Source organism: Salmo salar, chromosome 01 (assembly GCF_965601325.2).
Source record: "Salmo salar chromosome 01, fSalSal1, whole genome shotgun sequence".
In the NCBI taxonomy this organism is placed as follows: domain Eukaryota; kingdom Metazoa; phylum Chordata; class Actinopteri; order Salmoniformes; family Salmonidae; genus Salmo; species Salmo salar.
Genome location: NC_138291.1, coordinates 99090631 through 99110237, shown reverse-complemented (window position 1 = coordinate 99110237; position 19607 = coordinate 99090631). Strand labels below are relative to the sequence as shown.

The 19607-nt window shown below is 42.4% G+C and overlaps 1 long non-coding RNA gene across 1 annotated transcript in view; it reads right to left on the bottom strand.

The window, feature by feature from the left end:
• Positions 1-237: 237 nt before the first annotated feature.
• The window catches only part of LOC145881508 (uncharacterized), a 29094-nt gene continuing 9724 nt past the window's right edge, over positions 238-19607 (bottom strand). The window contains exon 3 of the long non-coding RNA XR_014393044.1: positions 238-624. This is a non-coding gene — a long non-coding RNA (uncharacterized LOC145881508). The remainder of the gene's footprint in view (positions 625-19607) is intronic.

The following is a 19607-nucleotide window of genomic DNA, read 5'->3' as shown; positions in this document are numbered from 1 at the left end:
CCCTGCCATTTTCAACCTCTCCCTGTCCGAGTCTGTAATACCAACATGTTTTAAATCAAAACAATTTATATAGCCCTTCTTACATCAGCTGATATCTCAAAGTGCTGTACAGAAACCTAGCCTAAAACCCCAAACAGCAAGCAATGCAGGTGTAGAAGCACGGTGGCTAGGAAAAACTCCCTAGAAAGGCCAAAACCCTAGAAAGAAACCTAGAGAGGAACCAGGCTATGAGGGGGGGGGGGGGGGGGACAGTCCTCTGCTGGCTGTGCCGGGTGGAGATTAAAACAGAACATGGCCAAGATGTTCAAATGTTCATAAATGACCAGCATGGTCAAATAATAATAATCACAGTAGTTGTCGAGGGTGCAACAGGTCAGCACCTCAGGAGTAAATGTCAGTTGGCTTTCATAGCCGATCATTGAGAGTATCGCAACCACTCCTGCTGTCTCTAGAGAGTTGAAAACAGAAGGTCTGGGACAGGTAGCACGTCCGGTGAACAGGTCAGGGTTCCATAGCCGCAGGCAGGACAGTTGAAACTGGAACAGCATCATGGTCAAGTGGACTGGGGACAGCAAGGAGTCATCATGCCAGGTAGTCCTGAGGCATGTTCCTAGGGCTCAGGTCCTCAGAGAGAAAGAAAGAGAGAATTAGAGAGAGCATACTTAAATTCACACAGGACACTGGATAAGACAGGAGAAATACTCCAGATATAACAGACTGACCCTAGCCCCCCCGACACAAACTACTGCAGCATAAATACTGGAGGCTGAGACAGGAGGGGTCAGGAGACACTGTGGCCCCATCCGATGATACCCCCAGACAGGGCCAAACAGGCAGGCTATAACCCCACCCATTTTCCAAAGCACAGCCCCCACACCACTAGAGGGATATCTTCAAACACCAACTTACCATCCTGAGACAAGGCCGAGTATAGCCCTCAAAGATCTCCGCCACGGCACAACACAAGGGGGGGCGCCAACATAGACAGGAAGACCATGTCAGTGACTCAACCCACTCAAGTGACGCAGACCACCATAGTGACTGTGCCCAAGAACACTAAGGTAACCTGCCTAAACAACAACCGACCCGTAGCACTCACATCTGCAACCATGAAGTGCTTCGAAAGGCTGGTCATGGCTCACAACATTATTATCCCAGAAACCCTAGACCCACTCTAATTTGCATAACACCACAACAGATCCACAGATGATGCAATCTCTATTGCACTCCACACTGGCCTTTCCCACCTGGACAAAAGGAACACCTATGTGAGAATGCTATTCATTGACTACAGCTCAGCGTTCAAAACCATAGAGTCCTCAAAGCTCATCAATAAGCTAACTTCTCTGGGCTAGGTGGGACGGTAGCGTCCCACCAGGCTAACATCCGGTAAAATAGCAGAGCGCAAAAAATCTAAATATACCATTCGTAATGTATCTTACATCATTTAAAAGCTTAACATCTTGTTAATCCAGTCGCTGTGTCAGATTTCAAAAAGGCTTTACGGCGAAAGCATACATTTTAATAATCTGAGGACAGCGTCCCGCACACACAAGCATTACTAGCATTTTCCAACCAAGCATTAGCGTCACTAAAGTCAAAAATAGTATAATTACCTTTGAAGATCTTCTTCTTTTGGGGATACAAAAGGCCCAATCTTCACAATAAATGGTCATTTTGTGTGATAAAAATCCATTTTTATAGCATAACACGAAACATTTTGTAAACATCTAGAGTCATGAATTCCGTCTCCTTAAACTTTCGACGAAACATTCGATGTAATTACTCACACTAAACTTACGTTTTTCCAGTCATGGTTGGTTTCATTGCAATCCTCTGTTTGTTAGTAACACAACCATACTTGATGGTTCTTTTTGCGGGACGTATGGAACGAAAGGAACTGATTTGAACACACCAAACAATGACCTCATTGCGCGCCAATGATATGACCAGTGCTTCGTTGATTGACTGTATTTCCGGCCAATGACCACTGATTGTCTTGAAATATAGCTTGGTAGATAGCCAATGAGCTGAGGTAAACGGCAATATCTAAATGGTTATATCCGGGAAGACCAGCTCTTGAACAAAAGTCGAGCGAAACACAGCCATTCGCCATTGAAATTTCTACCTGAAGGAGCCACATTGTTTGCGCGTAGCAGTATTGAGTCAAGATCATTTTCCGCTATTTTATCGATAGAATTATGGCAAGTAAATCTGTAAAATCAAAGGCAAAGTCCAGGTATACAGATCTACACGATATTATTGATGAAATTGATAGAGAATGTGACACAGAGTTACTTGAAGATGAGTCAGATGAGTCAGATTGTGAGACAAGTTTGGACTCTCAATTTGAAGAAATGTTTTTGCATGGAGAGGATGCAATTTTGGACTGGTAAGTACCTCTCATGCCGTTGTTTGAAATTAATAATATCAAATATTATTCATTTGAGTTGTTTTTGAGATATTTTTTTGATTTTTTATTATTTATTTTATATATTTTATTTGGCATATACATATACATACATATACATATATATATATATATATATATATATATATATATATATAAAAAAAATCAGTAATGAAATGTGTGAAGTACACATGGCTAAACATTATGAGTGTGTGTCTGTCTCTGTATATATTAGATATTTTTTACATGTATTTTATCTAAACATGGAATGGAACAGCACCTCACCATAGTGATTGAGGTTCCCTACTCTACATATAATCTGTGTGTCTGTGTCTATTTCACAGTCCCTCCGATTCTGATTGGGAGCCCCCACTGCCAAGGTGCCCATCCCCCACAGGAGCTGCTTCATCTAGCCGGAACCCTGCTGTCTCCGGCTCCACACCTACCCCCGCCCGGCTAGGTGTGAAGTCTGTGACAAAGAAGCGGAGGAGGATGTAGCCCCACCACCTCCAATATTCAGACCGAAAAGGCCACCAGGACCTTAGCTGGACATGACCTCCAACTACAGCCCCATGCAACTTTTTCAGCTGTTTTTTACCTCATCAGTTATTCATTCCCTTGTCTTGAACACTAATAAGTATGGTGCTAAGAAGCATGCAGGCAAGAAAGAGGCATGGAAGCCCATTTCCATGTCAGATATTTTTTGTTACCTGTCAATGGTCATTTACATGGGTCTTGTGAAGCTGAAAACCCTGAAACACTACTGGAAAACTGCTCCCCTCTATCAGCTGCCTTTCCCCTCCACTGTAATGTCATGCAAAATGTTTCTGACAATCTCACGGGCGCTTCATATCAGTGACCCAGAAGTTGATGAGGACAATGAGAAGAAGCGAGGCACAGCAAGGTATGATAGGCTCTGCAAAATAAAACCTCTACCACAGTGTGGTTGAGGCCTGCAAGACCTATTATCAGCCCGCCCAGAACCTTTCCATCGATGAGAGGATGGTAGCCTCAAAGGCCAGAATCGGCCTAAAACAATACATGCGTAACAAACCAACAAAATGGGGTTACAAACTGTTTGTTTTGGCTGATTCTGCGTGTGCATACACGTGCAGTTTTTTTGTTTATGAGGGGAAGAGCAGTTTTGCGACCGGTAAGGGACTCAGCTATGATTCCGTCATGGAGTTATTTGATTTTCAACTGCTGGGGAAGGGCTACAAACTTTTTGTGGACAATTTCTACACAAGCCCTACCCTGTTCACAGACCTGAGGAGGCTGGATGTGTGGGCTTGTGGCACCATTCGGACCAACAGAGTGGGCTTTCCGAAAACCAAGGTGAATGACATGCCTAAGCGGGCTGAGCGGGGTAGCATGAGATGGATTCGCCAAGATGGCCTGCTCTTTGTGAAGTGGATGGATACCAGAGAGGTGGTCATGTGCTCCAGTATCCACAAGTCCTTCAGTGGAGATCACGTCGTCAGGCGTGTGAAGGGCGCTACTGGGGCATGGACAGCCAAAAATGTCCCCATTCCTGGAGCTATCAAGGACTACAACAAGACCTGTCAGATGCGCTGATAGGCTACTATAATGTTCTCCAGAAGACCATGAAATGGTACAAGACTTTTTTCTATCATTTCATTGACATTGCTGTGGTGAATTCCTTCATCATCCAGAAGGAAATGGCTAAGAGCTGCGGAAAGACCCCCATCTCACAGTTAGCTTTCAGAGAGCTGCTCATCCAGGAGCTTGCAGCCTACAGCAAGTCCACTGCAGCACCTTCTGTCCCCTCTACCTCTGCTCCTTCAACCAGTGGTGTTCACCTGCCCAAATTCATCTCTGCAGGCATGAATGTGCCTCAGGGCAAAAAGGGCACAGTGGGGAGGCGACGTTGTGCCCTTTGTCACAGGAAATCCCCCATCACCTGCACAACCTGCTCAGTAACACTATGCTTTACAGCAGAAAGAGACTGCTATGGGCCATGGCACCAGCAGCACAATATTGTGTAGAGGACTGAGGGTCTATACAATATTGTACATTATACATTGAATGTGTGTAAATAGTTACCCTTGTTATTTTAAATCTTTTCAAAATGTCATTATTTATTTATTTTTACTTTTTTTGGGGGGGTGTGTTAGAATATAATTTTTGTATATTGTATATAGTTATTTACATAAAAATGTATCACTGTACCAATTTGGCCACTTGGGTACATTTTGGTACATTTGTGTGGGACACCTGGGTGACTTCATGCTCAATGTCATGGAGCTCTCTCATTCCTGAAGATATGTGTCTAAAACTTCTCAAATACTGGTGCCCTCTTATGTTCTGCATCGGAATTATCCCCAGCATCCTATCTGAATGTTTGGCTGTTCTTGTTCAGTTGAAAGTTGATGCAAAAAAAAAAAGAAAATGTATGCTAATTTCATTGCATTTTCTTCTACCAGATCTACTGTGTTATATTCTCCTACATTCAATTCACATTTCCACAAACTTCAGAGGGTTTCCTTTCAAATGATACCAAGAAAATGCATATCCTTGCTTCTGGGCCTGAGCAACAGACAGTTAGATTTGGGTATGTCTTCAGGCGGAAATTGAGAGAAGGGAGGGGTGTCCCAAAAAGGCTAAGGACCTTGGGACTAAACACCTCCCTCTGTAACTGGATCCTGAACTTCCTGACGGGCCGCCCCCAGGTGACAAGGGTAGGTAACAACACCTCCGCCACGCTGATCCTCAACACAGGGGCCTCTCAGGGGTGCGTGCTCAGTCCCCCCCTGTACTCCCTGTTCACTCATGACCGCACGGCCAGGCACGACTCCAACACCATCATTAAGTTTGCCGATGACACAACAGAGGTAGGCCTGATCACCGACAACAACAAGACAGCCTATAGGGAGGGGGTCAGAGACCTGGCCGTGTGGTGCCAGGACAACAACCTCTCCCTAAACGTGATCAAGACAAAGGAGATGATTGTAGACTACAGGAAAAAGAGGCCCCCATTCTCATCGACCGGGCTGCAGTGGAGCAGGTTGAGAGCTTCAAGTTCCTTGGTGTACACATCACCAACAAACTAACATGGTCCAAGCACACCAAGACAATCGTGAAGAGGGCATGACAAAATCTATTCACCCTCAGGAGACTGAAAAGATTTGGCATGGGTCCTCAGATCCTCAAAACGTTCTACAGCTGCACCATCGAGAGCATCCTGACTGGTTGCATCACTGGCTGGTGTGGCAACTGCTTGGCCTCCAATCGCAAGACACTACAGAGGATAGTGCGAATGGCCCAGTACATCACTGGGGCCAAGCTTCCGGCCATCCAGGACCTCTATACCAGGCGGTGTCAGAGGAAGGCCCTAAAAATGGTCAAAGACTCCAGCCACCTTAGTCACAGACTGTTCTCTCTGCTACCTCACGGCAAGTGGTACTGGAGCACCAAGTCTAGGTCCAAGAGGCTTCTAAACAGCTTCTACCCCAAGCCATAAGACTCCTGAACACCTAATCAAATGGCTCCCCAGACTATTTGCATTGACCCCCCGCCCTTCTTTTACACCACTGCTACTCTCTGTTGATATCATCTATGCATAGTCACTTTAATAACTCTACCTACATGTACATATTACCTCAACTACCCGGTGCCCCCACACATTGACTCTGTACCGGTACGCCACTGTATATAGTCTCGCTTATGTTATTTTACTGCTGCTCTTTAATTAATTGTTACTTTTATTTTTCTCCATTTAAAAAAAAAAACTGCATTTCACTTTAAGGTCTACACCTGTTGTATTCGGCACATGTGACTAATAAAATGTTATTTGATTTGATTTAATCTGTGCCCACATGTTCAGTGTGGCTGCTGGCATGGTTTAGTCTTGGAGATGGCAGGGGTGCTCACACTCTCTGGGCCAAGTGCCAGCCTGTCCTCTACACTCATGTTTGACCACAGAGCCACAAGGGAGAGTTTTCTATTCTTCTTGGAACCCACTTTCAAAAGCTTTTTCTTGCTCTGTCTGTTGAAAGATTAACCCTTTTTTCCAACTAGAAGTGCTAGTCCTGGCAAGAAACGGCTTCTCCGAACACAGAATATTTCATTTGAGGGAAAAAATAGATTGATTGTGAAAACAAACCGGATGGGGCCTTTCATAAGTGCTGTTTGGAGTGTGGCAACAAAAGGGAAAGGTGAGACACAGGTAAAATCCTAGGCTCATTAAATTAGCATTGAATCTGGCTTGAATGTCTTTCCATAAAAGCCTTCGCCAACGTCTTCTAATCCCGCACTGGGCTGGTCAAATGTATTAAATTACCTACAAGATTACATATGAAAAAAGTATTCAAATATGCTGAGATGCACAAGATAAGCTTTCAAACTTGCCTATTTGTTAATCCACAGAGCGAGCATTTTTGCACGGGCATTACCGCTCATCGACAGTTTTCACTTGGTGGAGCCTGTTTAACTAAGTGCCACATTTATCCCCTCCCACTAACTAAGGAAATAGCTTGAAAGAAACCTACTACAGGAAATTCACTAAAGATGTACACAGTGGCTTTACTAGCTATTATACACAAATATTGGCTCATTCAAATTAAACTACAAGCACCACAACTAATACTTTGAACAATAATCATGCTTATGATAAACTAATATCTATCACTTTAATAAATATGATAAAAAATACAATCATATGAAAGTGCATTCTATAAATGTGTCACGCCCTGACCTTAGAGATCTTATTTATTCTCTATGTTTGGTTAGGTCAGGGTGTGACTCGGGTGGGAGTATCTATGTTTTCTATTTCTTTGTTTTTTTGCCGGGTGTGGTTCTCAATCAGAGGTAGCTGTCTATCGTTGTCTCTGATTGGGAATCATAGTCAGGCAACCTGTTTTCCACCTGAGTTTTGTGGGAGGTTATTTTCTGTTTAGCGTATGTGCCTGACGGAACTGTGCATTTTCGTTTTTCCCCTTTTGTTATTTTGTTTGAGTGTTTCTTGAAAATAAATAATCATGAGCACTTACCACGCTGCGCTTTGGTCCACTTCTTCACCTTCAGACGACCGTTACAAAATGTTTGAACACTGGGGTGGTTTTTCATAGAGCTGAACAGACTAACAGACTGTATATTTATCTAAATGTGTGTTTTATTTATCCAGTCACCGTATTTATCTGAATAAACAAGGGAAACAGGCCTGCTGTCAACTAGTATAAAAACAGTCTGGGAAATACAACAAACATTTTCCTTTCATCCTTTAACAGTATAGTCTAAATTGGGTTTACAGTATCTGTTAGCATTTATGAGCCCTTCAAACCTGGTTTGGGCATGGAAACGACACCCTGGATCTTGCAATTAACCTTTCCACTCCAGGTAAACACTAAGTCCTAAAAAAGAAAGGGTCCGTAATGAGATTTTACCAAAACATTAAACTGTCATGTCGCACTAGCTTTTCCACTCCATCAGGGAATATAAAGTTTAAGAGCCTTTTGCTATGAGTGACCCAGAGAGAAAAGGCACTGGCTGGAGAAGTGGCCCTCTAATTACCAATGTGTGAGTGTGCAGTGAGACGCAGAGACGCTGCAACAATGACACCTTGGGATGTAAAGTTACAGCTGAACAGGGACCATAATTTATATCCTCACTATCCGTGCCTATAAAAGAGAGATCAGACAGAACTTTAAAGTTGATGTTCAGAATTCAGTGTGTTTTTATGTGAAGGTATGAGTTCTAGGTGAGGTCTGGTTTTTATGTGAGGGTATGTGTTCCAGGTGAGGTCTGGTTTTTATGTGAAGGTGTGTGTTCCAGGTGAGGTCTGGTTTTTATGTGAAGGTGTGTGTTCCAGGTGAGGTCTGGTTTTTATGTGAAAGGGTGTGTTTCAGGTGAGGTCTGGTTTTTATGTGAAGGTGTGTGTTCTAGGTGAGGTCTGGTTTTTGTTTGAGGGTGTGTGTTCTAGGTGAGGTCTGGTTTTTATGTGAAGGTGTGTGTTCTAGGTGAGGTCTGGTTTTTATTTGAGGGTGTGTGTTCTAGGTGAGGTCTGGTTTTTATGTGAAGGTGTGTGTTCTAGGTGAGGTCTGGTTTTTATTTGAGGGTGTGTGTTCTAGGTGAGGTCTAGTTTTTATGTGAAGGTGTATGTTCTAGATGAGGTCTGGTTCCAGACCTTACTGACCTTCACAAGACGTCCACAAATAAGCACTCATTAACTCAACCACTTGAATTTATTTATGCTGGCTAATTTCTGCCCAGTTTTTGCAGGGCCATGGAGGGAGAGGCTCAATAACTCAACCTCCACTGGAATTTATTCCTGCTGGCTAAATTCTGCCCAGTTTTTGCACAGCCAAGGAGGGAGGGGCTCATTATTTCCTCTTGCAGGAACTGCTGACACACTCCAGCCACATAAGGTCTAGCATTGTCTTGCATTAGGAGGAACCCAGGGCCAACCGCACCAGCATATGGTCTCACAAGGGGTCTGAGGATCTCATCTCGGTACCTAATGGCAGTCAGGCTACCTCTGGCGAGCACATGGAGGGCTGTGCGGCCCCCCAAATAAATGCCACCCCACACCATGACTGACCCACCGCCAAAATGGTCATGCTGGAGGATGTTGCAGGCAGCAGAACGTTCTCCACGGCGTCTCCAGACTCTGTCACGTCTGTCACGTGCTCAGTGTGAACCTGCTTTCATCTGTGAAGAGCACAGGACGCCAGTGGCGAATTTGCCAATCTTGGTGTTCTCTGGCAAATGCCAAACATCCTGCACGGTGTTGGGCTGTAAGCACAACCCCCACCTGTGGACGTCAGGCCCTCATACCACCCTCATGGAGTCTGTTTCTGACCGTTTGAGCAGACACATGCACATTTGTGGCCTGCTGGAGGTCATTTTGCAGGGCTCCGGCAGTGCTCCTCCTTGCACAAAGGCGGAGGTAGCGGTCCTGCTGCTGGGTTGTTGCCCTCCTACGGCCTCCTCCACGTCTCCTGATGTACTGGCCTGTCTCCTGGTAGCGCCTCCATGCTCTGGACACTACGCTGACAGACACAGCAAACCTTCTTGCCACAGCTCGCATTGATGTGCCATCCTGGATGAGCTGCACTACCTGAGCCACTTGTGTGGGTTGTAGACTCCGTCTCATGCTACCACTAGAGTGAAAGCAACGCCAGCATTCAAAAGTTACCAAAACATCAGCCAGGAAGCATAGGAACTGAGAAGTGGTCTGTGGTCAACACCTGCAGAACCACTCCTTTATTGGGGGTGTCTTGGTAATTGCCTATAATTTCCACCTGTTGTCTATTCCATTTGCACAACAGCATGTGAAATTTATTGTCAATCAGTGTTGCTTCCTAAGTGGACAGTTTGATTTCACAGAAGTGTGATTGACTTAGAGTTACATTGTGTTGTTTAAGTGTTCCCTTTATTTTTTTGAGCAGTATACTACTTGAGTAAAAGTCTAAAAGATTTTGGTTTAATATATACTTAAGTATCAAAAGTAAATGTAATTGAAAAATATACTTAAGTATCGAAAGTAAAGTATAAATCATTTCAAACAGCTTATATTGAGAAAACCAGATTGCACCATTTTCTTGTTTGTTTAATTTATGGATAGCCAGGGGCACAGTCCAACACGTAGACATCATTTACAAAGTCACCAGATCAGAGGCAGTAGGGATGACCAGGCAGTAGGGATGACCAATAGTAAAAGTTGTCAAAAATATCAATAGTAAAGTACAAATACCCCAAGAACTACATAAATAGTACTTTAAAGTATTTTTTCTTAAGTATTTTCCACCATTGGGTTTCAGATGGCTGGATTTAGGACCTCAGAGTGTGCAGACAGGGTGTGTGAAGGCAAAGCTTCTGAAAGGCTGGCTTATAGGACCGGCACGGGACAGATGAATAGAGGCAGCTGCTGTATGTTCTGTGTTGTGCTTTTTTTCGCGAGTTGTAGACGCAAGCAGAGCAGACACTGGCAACTCTTTATTTGACTGATGTATCTGGCAAGGTAACTGCTGTTTGACTTAACAGAAAACAAGTATTTATTCCAGGTGCTGAGCTTGTAGTGTAACTGACAATTAACGTTAGCTAATGTTTCATCCTCTCTTAACTGAAGATCTGTCTGAAGGGAATGAACTAGCTACCTAGCAACCAGTTTAGCTCTAGCCTCAGCTATCTGTCAAATAACAATATCTAACAGCTGTTGGAAATGTTTTGTAGCCTTTGTTTTGTCCCGTTTCAACAGAAGTAAATTAACTTGGCTAGTTTCGCAAGTTGATGTACCATTAGAGCTAGCCAAAAGTTGGCTATCATTAGCTTGCAAGCTCACTAACTTCAGCTATTATTTTTGCCTCAATTACACTAGACCTGACTCAAATGATGAAACAAGCGGCCAAACGATTGAAGATCGATATTCTGAAATGTTTTGACAGTGCAATTTGAGTTATTATTAGAGTCAGTATAGCTATGTAATGTTAGTAATATGTCAGTTTCCCAAGCTACTTCCCTACTTTTCACTGACACGGTATAAACAGCTCTACAGGCTTCACTGTTATGGTGCACAGTCAATGTACAACACTATGCTCATCATGTCTTAGCAGGATCAAATGGTGACAGGTGTCCTAGCAGGGTCAAACAACCAGGGAAGACAAGTCCATGGAGCTCAGGTGAATTTTGCTGTATATTATAGCAATCAGTGAATGGATACAAAGTTCCATCTTGAGTTGATGAGTAGGCTACAGTCTGGGATCATGGAATAATGGAAATGAATTCGATTCTTGGATAATATAATGTATAAATATACACCAAGATAATTCTTAGGAGGATCAGATGGTGAAAGGGGTCTCAGCAAGGTCATGCAGCCAGGGAAGATCAGTCTATGACGGAGCAGAGGTGAACTTTTACAGATACAACACTTTATTCTCTCTGCGTAGAAAACACTGGACAAGCCAGAAGTTTCAAAGATTGAAACTACTTTAACCTCTTGGGGCTAGGTGGGACGCTAGCGTGCCACCCGTGGTGCACTCCATCAACAGCAGGTGCATTTCAAGAGCGGCAAATTTGAATCCAAATAAATGTCAAAATTCAAATTTTTCAAAAATACAACTATGTTACACCATTTGAAAGATAAACATTTCCTTAATCTAACCACGTTTTACGATTTCAAAAAGGTTTTACGGCGAAAGCATAAATTTAGAGTATGTTAGGACAGTACATTTACAAGAGTTGTGTGTAATGTTTTGTCAAGTCAAAGACAGGGTCACCAAAACCATAAAACCAGCTAAAATGATGCACTAACCTTTTACAATCTCCATCAGATGACACTCCTAGGACATTATGTTAGACAATGCATGCATTTTTAGTTCTATCAAGTTCATATTTATATACAAAAACAGCGTTTTACTATGGCATTGATGTTGAGGAAATCGTTTCCCTCCAATAACCGGCAGTCAAGTCAGCGTCAGAAATTAAATAATTAAAATTAGAAAACATTGGTAAAATATTATATTGTCATTTAAAGAATTATAGATTTACATCTCTTGAACGCAATCAACTTGCCAGATTTAAAAATAACCTTACTGGGAAATCACACTTTGCAATAATCTGAGCACTGCGCCCAGAAAAATACGCGTTGCGATACAGACTAGACGTCATGTTGGGGAGATCTAAAATCGAAAATACTATGTAAATAATCCATTACCTTTGATTCTCTTCATCAGATGTCACTTCCAGGTATCACAGGTCCATAACGAATGTAGTTTTGTTCAAAAAAGCTCATCATTTATGTCCAAAAATCTCCGTCTCGTTAGCACATGATGTAAGCCAGCCGGACTTCTCGTCATGAACGAGGGGAAAAAATATATTTCCGTTCGTTCAAACATGTCAAACGTTGTATAGCATAAATCATTAGGGCCTTTTTTAACCAGAACATGAATAATATTCAAGGTGGACGAATGCATACTCTTTTATAACGTATTGGAACGAGGGTACCCAACATGAAGTAGCGTGCCAGGTGTCTAATGGGACATCACCGTTCCATGGCTCTTGTTCGGTCAGATCTCCCTCCAGAAGACTCAAAACACTTTGTAAAGGCTGGTGACATCTAGTGGAAGCAATAGGAAGTGCCAAAATATTCCTAAACCCCTGTGTTTTTCAATGGGATAGGTTTAAAGTCAATACAACACATCAGGTATCCACTTCCTGTCAGAAAATGTCTCAGGGTTTTGCCTGCCAAATGAGTTCTGTTATACTCACAGACACCATTCAAACAGTTTTGGAAACTTTAGAGTGTTTTCTATCCATATATAATAAGTATATGCATATTCTAGTTACTGGGTAGGATTAGTAACCAGATTAAATCGGGTACATTTTTTTTATCCAGACGTGCAAATGCTGCCCCCTAGACCCAACAGGTTAAGGCACTCTGACAAACCTCTAAAGTTGATTTCCAAACTCTATCAAGGGTTGATTGAGGCTATTCCCGATGGCACAAAAATGTGAGGAAGACCTGGGAGACACTATTGATGATGAATGGGTACAGATATGTTAGAATGCCCAGTCATGTTCATATCATCTCAAACATAAATGACTGCAGTTTAAGACCATCCATAGAACATGCTACAGTCGTGGCCAAAAGTTGAGAATGACACAAATATAAATTTTCACAAAGTCTGCCTCCTCAGTTTGTATGATGGCAATTTGCATATACTCCAGAATGTTATGAAGAGTGATCTGATGAATTGCAATTAATTGCAAAGTCCCTGAACTGAATCCCCAAAAAGCATTTCAGTCCTGCCACAAAAGGACCAGCTGACATCATGTCAGTGATTCTCTCGTTAACACAGGTGTGAGTGTTGACGAGGACAAGACTGGAGATCACTCTGTCATGCTGATTGAGTTCGAATAACAGACTGGTAGCTTCAAAAGAAGGGTGATGCTTGGAATCATTGTTCTTCCTCTGTCAACCATGGTTACCTGCATTGAAACACGTGCCGTCATCATTGCTTTGCACAAAAAGGGCTTCACAGGCAAGGATATTGCTGCCAGTAAGATTGCACCTAAATCAACCATTTATCGGATCATCAAGAACTTCAAGGAGAGCGGTTCAATTGTTGTGAAGAAGGCTTCAGGGCGCCCAAGAAAGTCCAGCAAGCGCCAGGACCGTCTCCTAAAGTTGATTCAGCTGCGGAATCAGGGCACCACCAGTACAAAGCTTGCTCAGGAATGGCAGAAGGCAGGTGTGAGTGCATCTGCACGCACAGTGAGGCGAAGACTTTTGGAGGATGGCCTGGTGTCAAGAAGGGCAGCAAAGAAGCCACTTCTCTCCAGGAAAAACATCAGGGACAGACTGATATTCTGCAAAAGATAAAGGGATTGGACTGCTGAGGACTGGGGTAAAGTCATTTTCCCTGATTAATCCCCTTTCCGATTGTTTGGGGCATCCAGAAAAAAGCTTGTCCGGAGAAGACAAGGTGAGCGCTACCATCAGTCCTGTGTCATGCCAACAGTAAAGCATCCGGAGACCATTCATGTGTGGGGTTGCTTCTCAGCCAAGGGAGTGGGCTCACTCACAATTTTGCCTAAGAACACAGCCATGAATAAAGAATGGTACCAACACTTCCTCTGAGAGCAACTTCTCTCATCCATCCAGGAACAGTTTGGTAACGAACAATGCCTTTTCCAGCATGATGGAGCACCTTGCCATAAGGCAAAAGTGATAACTAAGTGGCTCGGGGAACAAAACATCGATATTTTGGGTCCATGGCCAGGAAACTCCCCAGACCTTAATCCCATTGAGAACTTGTGGTCAATCCTCAAGAGGCGGGTGGACAAACAAAAACCCACAAATTCTGACAAACTCCTAGCATTGATTATGCAAGAATGGGCTGCCATCAGTCAGGATACGGCCCAGAAGTAAATTGACAGCATGCCAGGGCGGATTGCAGAGGTCTTGAAAAAGAAGGGTCAACACTGCAAATATTGACTCTTTGCATCAACTTCATGTAATTGTCAATAAAAGCCTTTGACACTTATGAAATGCTTGTAATTATACTTCAGTATTCCATAGAAACATCTGACAAAAATATCTAAAGACACTGAAGCAGGAAACTTTGTGGAAATTAAAATTTGTGTCATTCTCAAAACTTTTGGCCACAACTGTATATGCCAGTGAAGGTTGATTGTCCTACAATGCCACAATGGATGGAAGAAATTATTATGTTATGTATCACTAGATTTGATTTATTACAAGATTAAGGTTATACTGTGCAACTTTCATAAGGTCTGGATGCCTTATATGGACACTGTATGACAAAAGGAGTCTGTATTGAAAACATGCTCACGTCAGGGGAGATACCTATTTAGGCAATCCCAAGCTGCTGGGCTGCTCAATCCTGGCACTGGGGGTCTGCCATATTGTTGGTTGTCACCCTGGCCTTAGCCTAACACACCTGGAACCAATAATGAATATTTTATTAAGATCCTAAAGATGAGTGACGTGAGTTGGGTTGTGATGCTGCAGGGCAGTGGACCCCTAGAGGCAGGACGTGTTGATGCAGCTAAATTGTGTGCAAGTAAAAAGAGCTCTACAGTACTATTAGGCCTATGATATGAATTACATTGCACTCTGTAATTATTGGGACAGTGCATTATTGTTTCTTATTTTGGCTCTACATTCCACACGTTTGGATTTGAAATCAAACAATGACTATGAGGTTAAAGTGCAGACTGATCTTCAATGAGGGTATTTTAATGGTGAACCATTTAGAAATTACAGCACTGTTTGTACACTCCCCCCCCCCCCCCCCCCACAATTTTTATTTATTTATTTATTATTAAAGTAGTAAAAAAAAAGTGTAGTATTTGATCCTACATTCATAGCACGCAATGATTACATCAAGCGTGAGACTCTACAAACGTGTTGGATGCATTTGCTGTTTGTTTTGGTTGTGTTTCAGATTATTTTGTGCCCAATAGAAATGACTGGTAAATAATGCATTGTGACATTTTGGAGTCACTTTTATTATAAATAAGAATAGCATGTGTTTCTAAACACTTCTACATTAATGTGGATGCTACCATGACTATGGATAATCCTAAATGAATCGTGTATAATGATGAGTGAGAAGACATGCTATCCTCTCACCATTACAATGACAATGGAGGATAGCATTTTTATGGTGGGGTATGATATTTGTGCTTCTTTAACTTTCTCATTCAATCTGACAGTCTGCACCTTAACCTCATAGTCATAGTTTGATTTCAAATCCAAAGTTGTCAAGTATAGAGCGATAAGAAGAAAAAGGCTTCACTGTATAAGAAGGATGTCCTGTTTCTGAGTGTTCATGTGTATGTGGATGTGTGTTTTTATTCAACTTTTGTTTTCCAAACCTTTCCTTGAGACAAAAGATGGGAAGGAAATTGTTGGGAAGAGAATTGAGTTATTGACTAGACTGGTGGGGGTTGGGCTGGCAGGGCGGTCTGGCTGAAATTATATATACAGTAGATGTTGTCTTAAAGAATATCAAAAGTTAAGTCTTCAAACTTTAAGTTGTTAATTTGTTAGGCTATTGGTTAAAGGTGCAACACACTATTGATTATAAAATTATCTTTGATCTAATTTAGTCTTATCAATCACTTAAACATATTTACTAATGATCTCATATCTAGCTTGATGACTAGGAATTTTTGCTTACTTTGTTGTTCTAAATAGAGATGGCTTGAATGGCCAAAGGTCATATTAGATTGTGTAGAAATTCTGGAAATTAGCTTTAAATGCCCAAAACATTCTGAAGGAGGACCCTCAGACCCCCCACCAGGTTATACCCCCCACTTCTAAAACCAAAGTTGCGCCCCTGAATATTTATGTACATGTATCCTTGTGTTTACTTCCTAGATCTGTTTTTAAATGATCTGTTTCAGAGTTACGGTCGCAGTGGTGTGTTCAAATAGAGACACAGTGAGACATGCTCTTCATGTTGCTCCAGCTCTGGTGGAGTGTTATCTCTGGCTGATGAGGTCATGTAAAGAGGTCATACAGATAGCCTGCTGCTGGAAGCCAAGTACACCGTCTAGCAAGGACAGAGATGAACATCACTACGATATCATGTTAGTGTTCTACTTTTGATGTTAATAAAGCCACTCTGTTAGTTATCCAATAATTTCAACTAATGAAATACACCCCTTGACTTAGAAGAATATGACAGATACCTCATTGAGATTAGTAGCTGTTTTGCATCATTTTATCCCAAAAAGCGAAGGACATGTATCATGTTTTGTTTTGTAAGAATGGGCGAATGGTGCTCTGTTGCTGTCTTGAAAAAGCAGGACTTGGCTAATCATCTTGTAATGTAATTCTCCAGTCACAAATTCACTTGTCACCTATTATCTTATCAGACTCCCTGGACGTGTTGCCAAATCTTACACAAAGGACAACAAGCCACAATTGACCTCAGGATCAGAGACATGTGCAGTCTTGGCTTGGCTGGGACACCTGTCCCCCCCCCCCCCCCCCCCACTTGCCCTGAGGATGAAGCCAGAACAGCTGCACAGCCACTTGTCTGGAGTGAGTTACAGCAAGGTGCCTGGCTCCGGGCTTTTATTGATAATATTACAGTACTTGATGTAAATATGACTGTGGTGGCTTTCCTCCTCAGCATGGGTCGAGGCTGGCCTGCAAACCAACCTGCTCACAGCTCCCCGAGGTGGAGCACACAGCACCGGCTGCCGCTTGCAGGAAGCCATAAGTGAAGTTGGCCATAATAAATATTCCCCCACTTTTTGGACAAAGGTTTTGTACTCTATAGAGTGTTATTTTCTGTTCTTTACCTTTTCCCCAACATCCTCCCCCCCTCCTCCTCCCAGCCATAGCTTCACACAGAGCCGTTAACACATTCTTCCTCAGATTTCTCGGGGCAACAGGCCTCGTTACTAATAGAGTTGAAAGGTAATTGGTTATCTATACTGTTGGTTGGTACAGTATATTGCACACATGCTCTGTTGCACATGGAGGCTCAGTCTTTCTCACACAAGCATGCACTCACACACACACACTAATGCACATGTGTGCAAACACACACATAGCCTGCCATCTTGTCTCTCCTCCGGTGCCAGCTGCAGACGGTGTGCAGACAGACTGATCTTAGTCCCAATGATTAGGTCTTTCATGTGCCCTGACCTGAGGGTTTAAAGTCAGCTTTAATGCCTAAGCGTTGACTCCTCTACTGTCCTCGCTACTGGAGCTAAAGAGCCACACACGTGAGTCAGAGTCAGATACCACACCTGTAGTCCACCCACACTCCATTCCTTCACTGAGGTGAGATTTGTTTTCAATACAATTTAAACACGGTGCCTTTCCACCAGCCAAAGCAGGAAGTACATGTGGTTTAAATGAGTCAACTCTTCCCCATCTCCTTGGTGATTTAATATTATCTGCTGGATGGAAGCAGGTCCTGACAGTTAAGATGACAATATGAAGGGCCCTTATTTCATTATTAGTCTCAGCAGTGCTTATTAAACTCCGTTACTCGATTAGCCATCTGCTAGCTGTGAGGGAGAAGAATGAACAGAGCAGTGGGGATGTTACTGTGCATGCATGGTACTCAGTTGTTTTGCTCTGTTGATGCTATTTATACTCATTTAAAAAAAATACCCATTATATGGCATACTGTACATTACCAAAAGTCCTCTTATCAATAAATACATTCAATGAAAGCAACGTATGTTTCATTATGTTCATACGTTTAAATAGCCAATTATAAATAAAAAGGTTTTAGAGGGCTTGGTAATTCACACATGCTTTTTCTAAGTGTCAGTGGAAAGAATGAAGATAGTGTTGCCCGTGCAAGCGCCACGTGTTGCCAATGTGGAATGGACACATGTAGCAATTGTCTCTGCGTGCATGTGGGTGGCCGAGCTCTGGGCATTACTGCAATCTGTGAGCAATTGACAGTAATCCCCCTCTCCCCGTAAAGGCCCATCTTTTCCTCTGCATGCAAACAAGCACGTCTTCACTAGGCCTCATCCTACAGAAACCCTATACTCTCCCACTATATGTATGTACATGCCAATATACTATACTGTAGACCACAGACATATTGAAATATGTGGCTTTGCTGTAGACTATAGACAGCTAGAGAATGGTTACAAAAGCAGTATCGTAACTATTAATCAATCTCATGAAAACGTTAGAAACAGATACACCTTCTACATTTCTGTGCTGTTTGATGTTGTTGCACATTCAGTAGTTGTATGGGGGTTATTTTCATCAAGGAATTCGTCATAGCGCAATATCAGTTTCATTTGGGCCTCATAAAATGTCCCTATTTTTGAATACTTGATGGCTTTCCGCTGAGATATTTATCTATTTGCTAAAGACAGGTTTGTCTGGTTTTAAATGAACAATGCTGAATGATGAAAAGCGTATTTACCAAACCAATAATTCAAATGATCCAAATGAATTCATTGTGAAAAAGTTAGCATAGCCTACATATCAGTATCATTTACTTAACTTGAACTAATGTACATTTAATTATCGTTTCATACTGCTCATTGACAGTGTTTAAATAACCCAACGTGAAGAATAACAATATAATAACAATATTATTGAAATATCAAATAAGAATATCATAACCACACACCAACAAGGTGACTTTTATCCACATTGAAAGGCAGAATGACCATCAAGTTCACAAGCGAACACACTATTCCACCTCAATGATGACGGAATGTGACACTGACCTGCAGAAGTGAGAAACATTCCATATGTTTGGGGAGTCTCCCACATGCCTTTTGGTGAACACCAAATGCGTTTGCTTATTTTTATTCTTTAAGCAATGGCTTTTTTCTGGCCACTCTTCTGTAAAGCCCAGCTCTGTGGAGTGTACGACTTAAAGTGGTCCTATGGACAGATACTCCAATCTCCGCTGTGGAGCTTTGCAGCTACTTCAGGGTTATCTTTGGTCTCTTTGTTGCGTCTCTGATTAACGACCTCCTTGCCTGGTCTGTGAGTTTTGGTGGGTGGCTCTCTCTTGGCAGGTTTGTTGTGGTGCCATATTCTTTCCATTTTTTAATAATGGATTTAATGGTGCTCCGTTGGATTTTCAAAGTTTCTGATATTTTCTTATAACCCAACCCTGATCTGTACTTCTCCACAACTTTTTCCCAGACTTGTTTGGAGAGCTCCTTGGTCTTCATGGTGCCGCTTGCTTGGTGGTGCCCCTTGCTTATT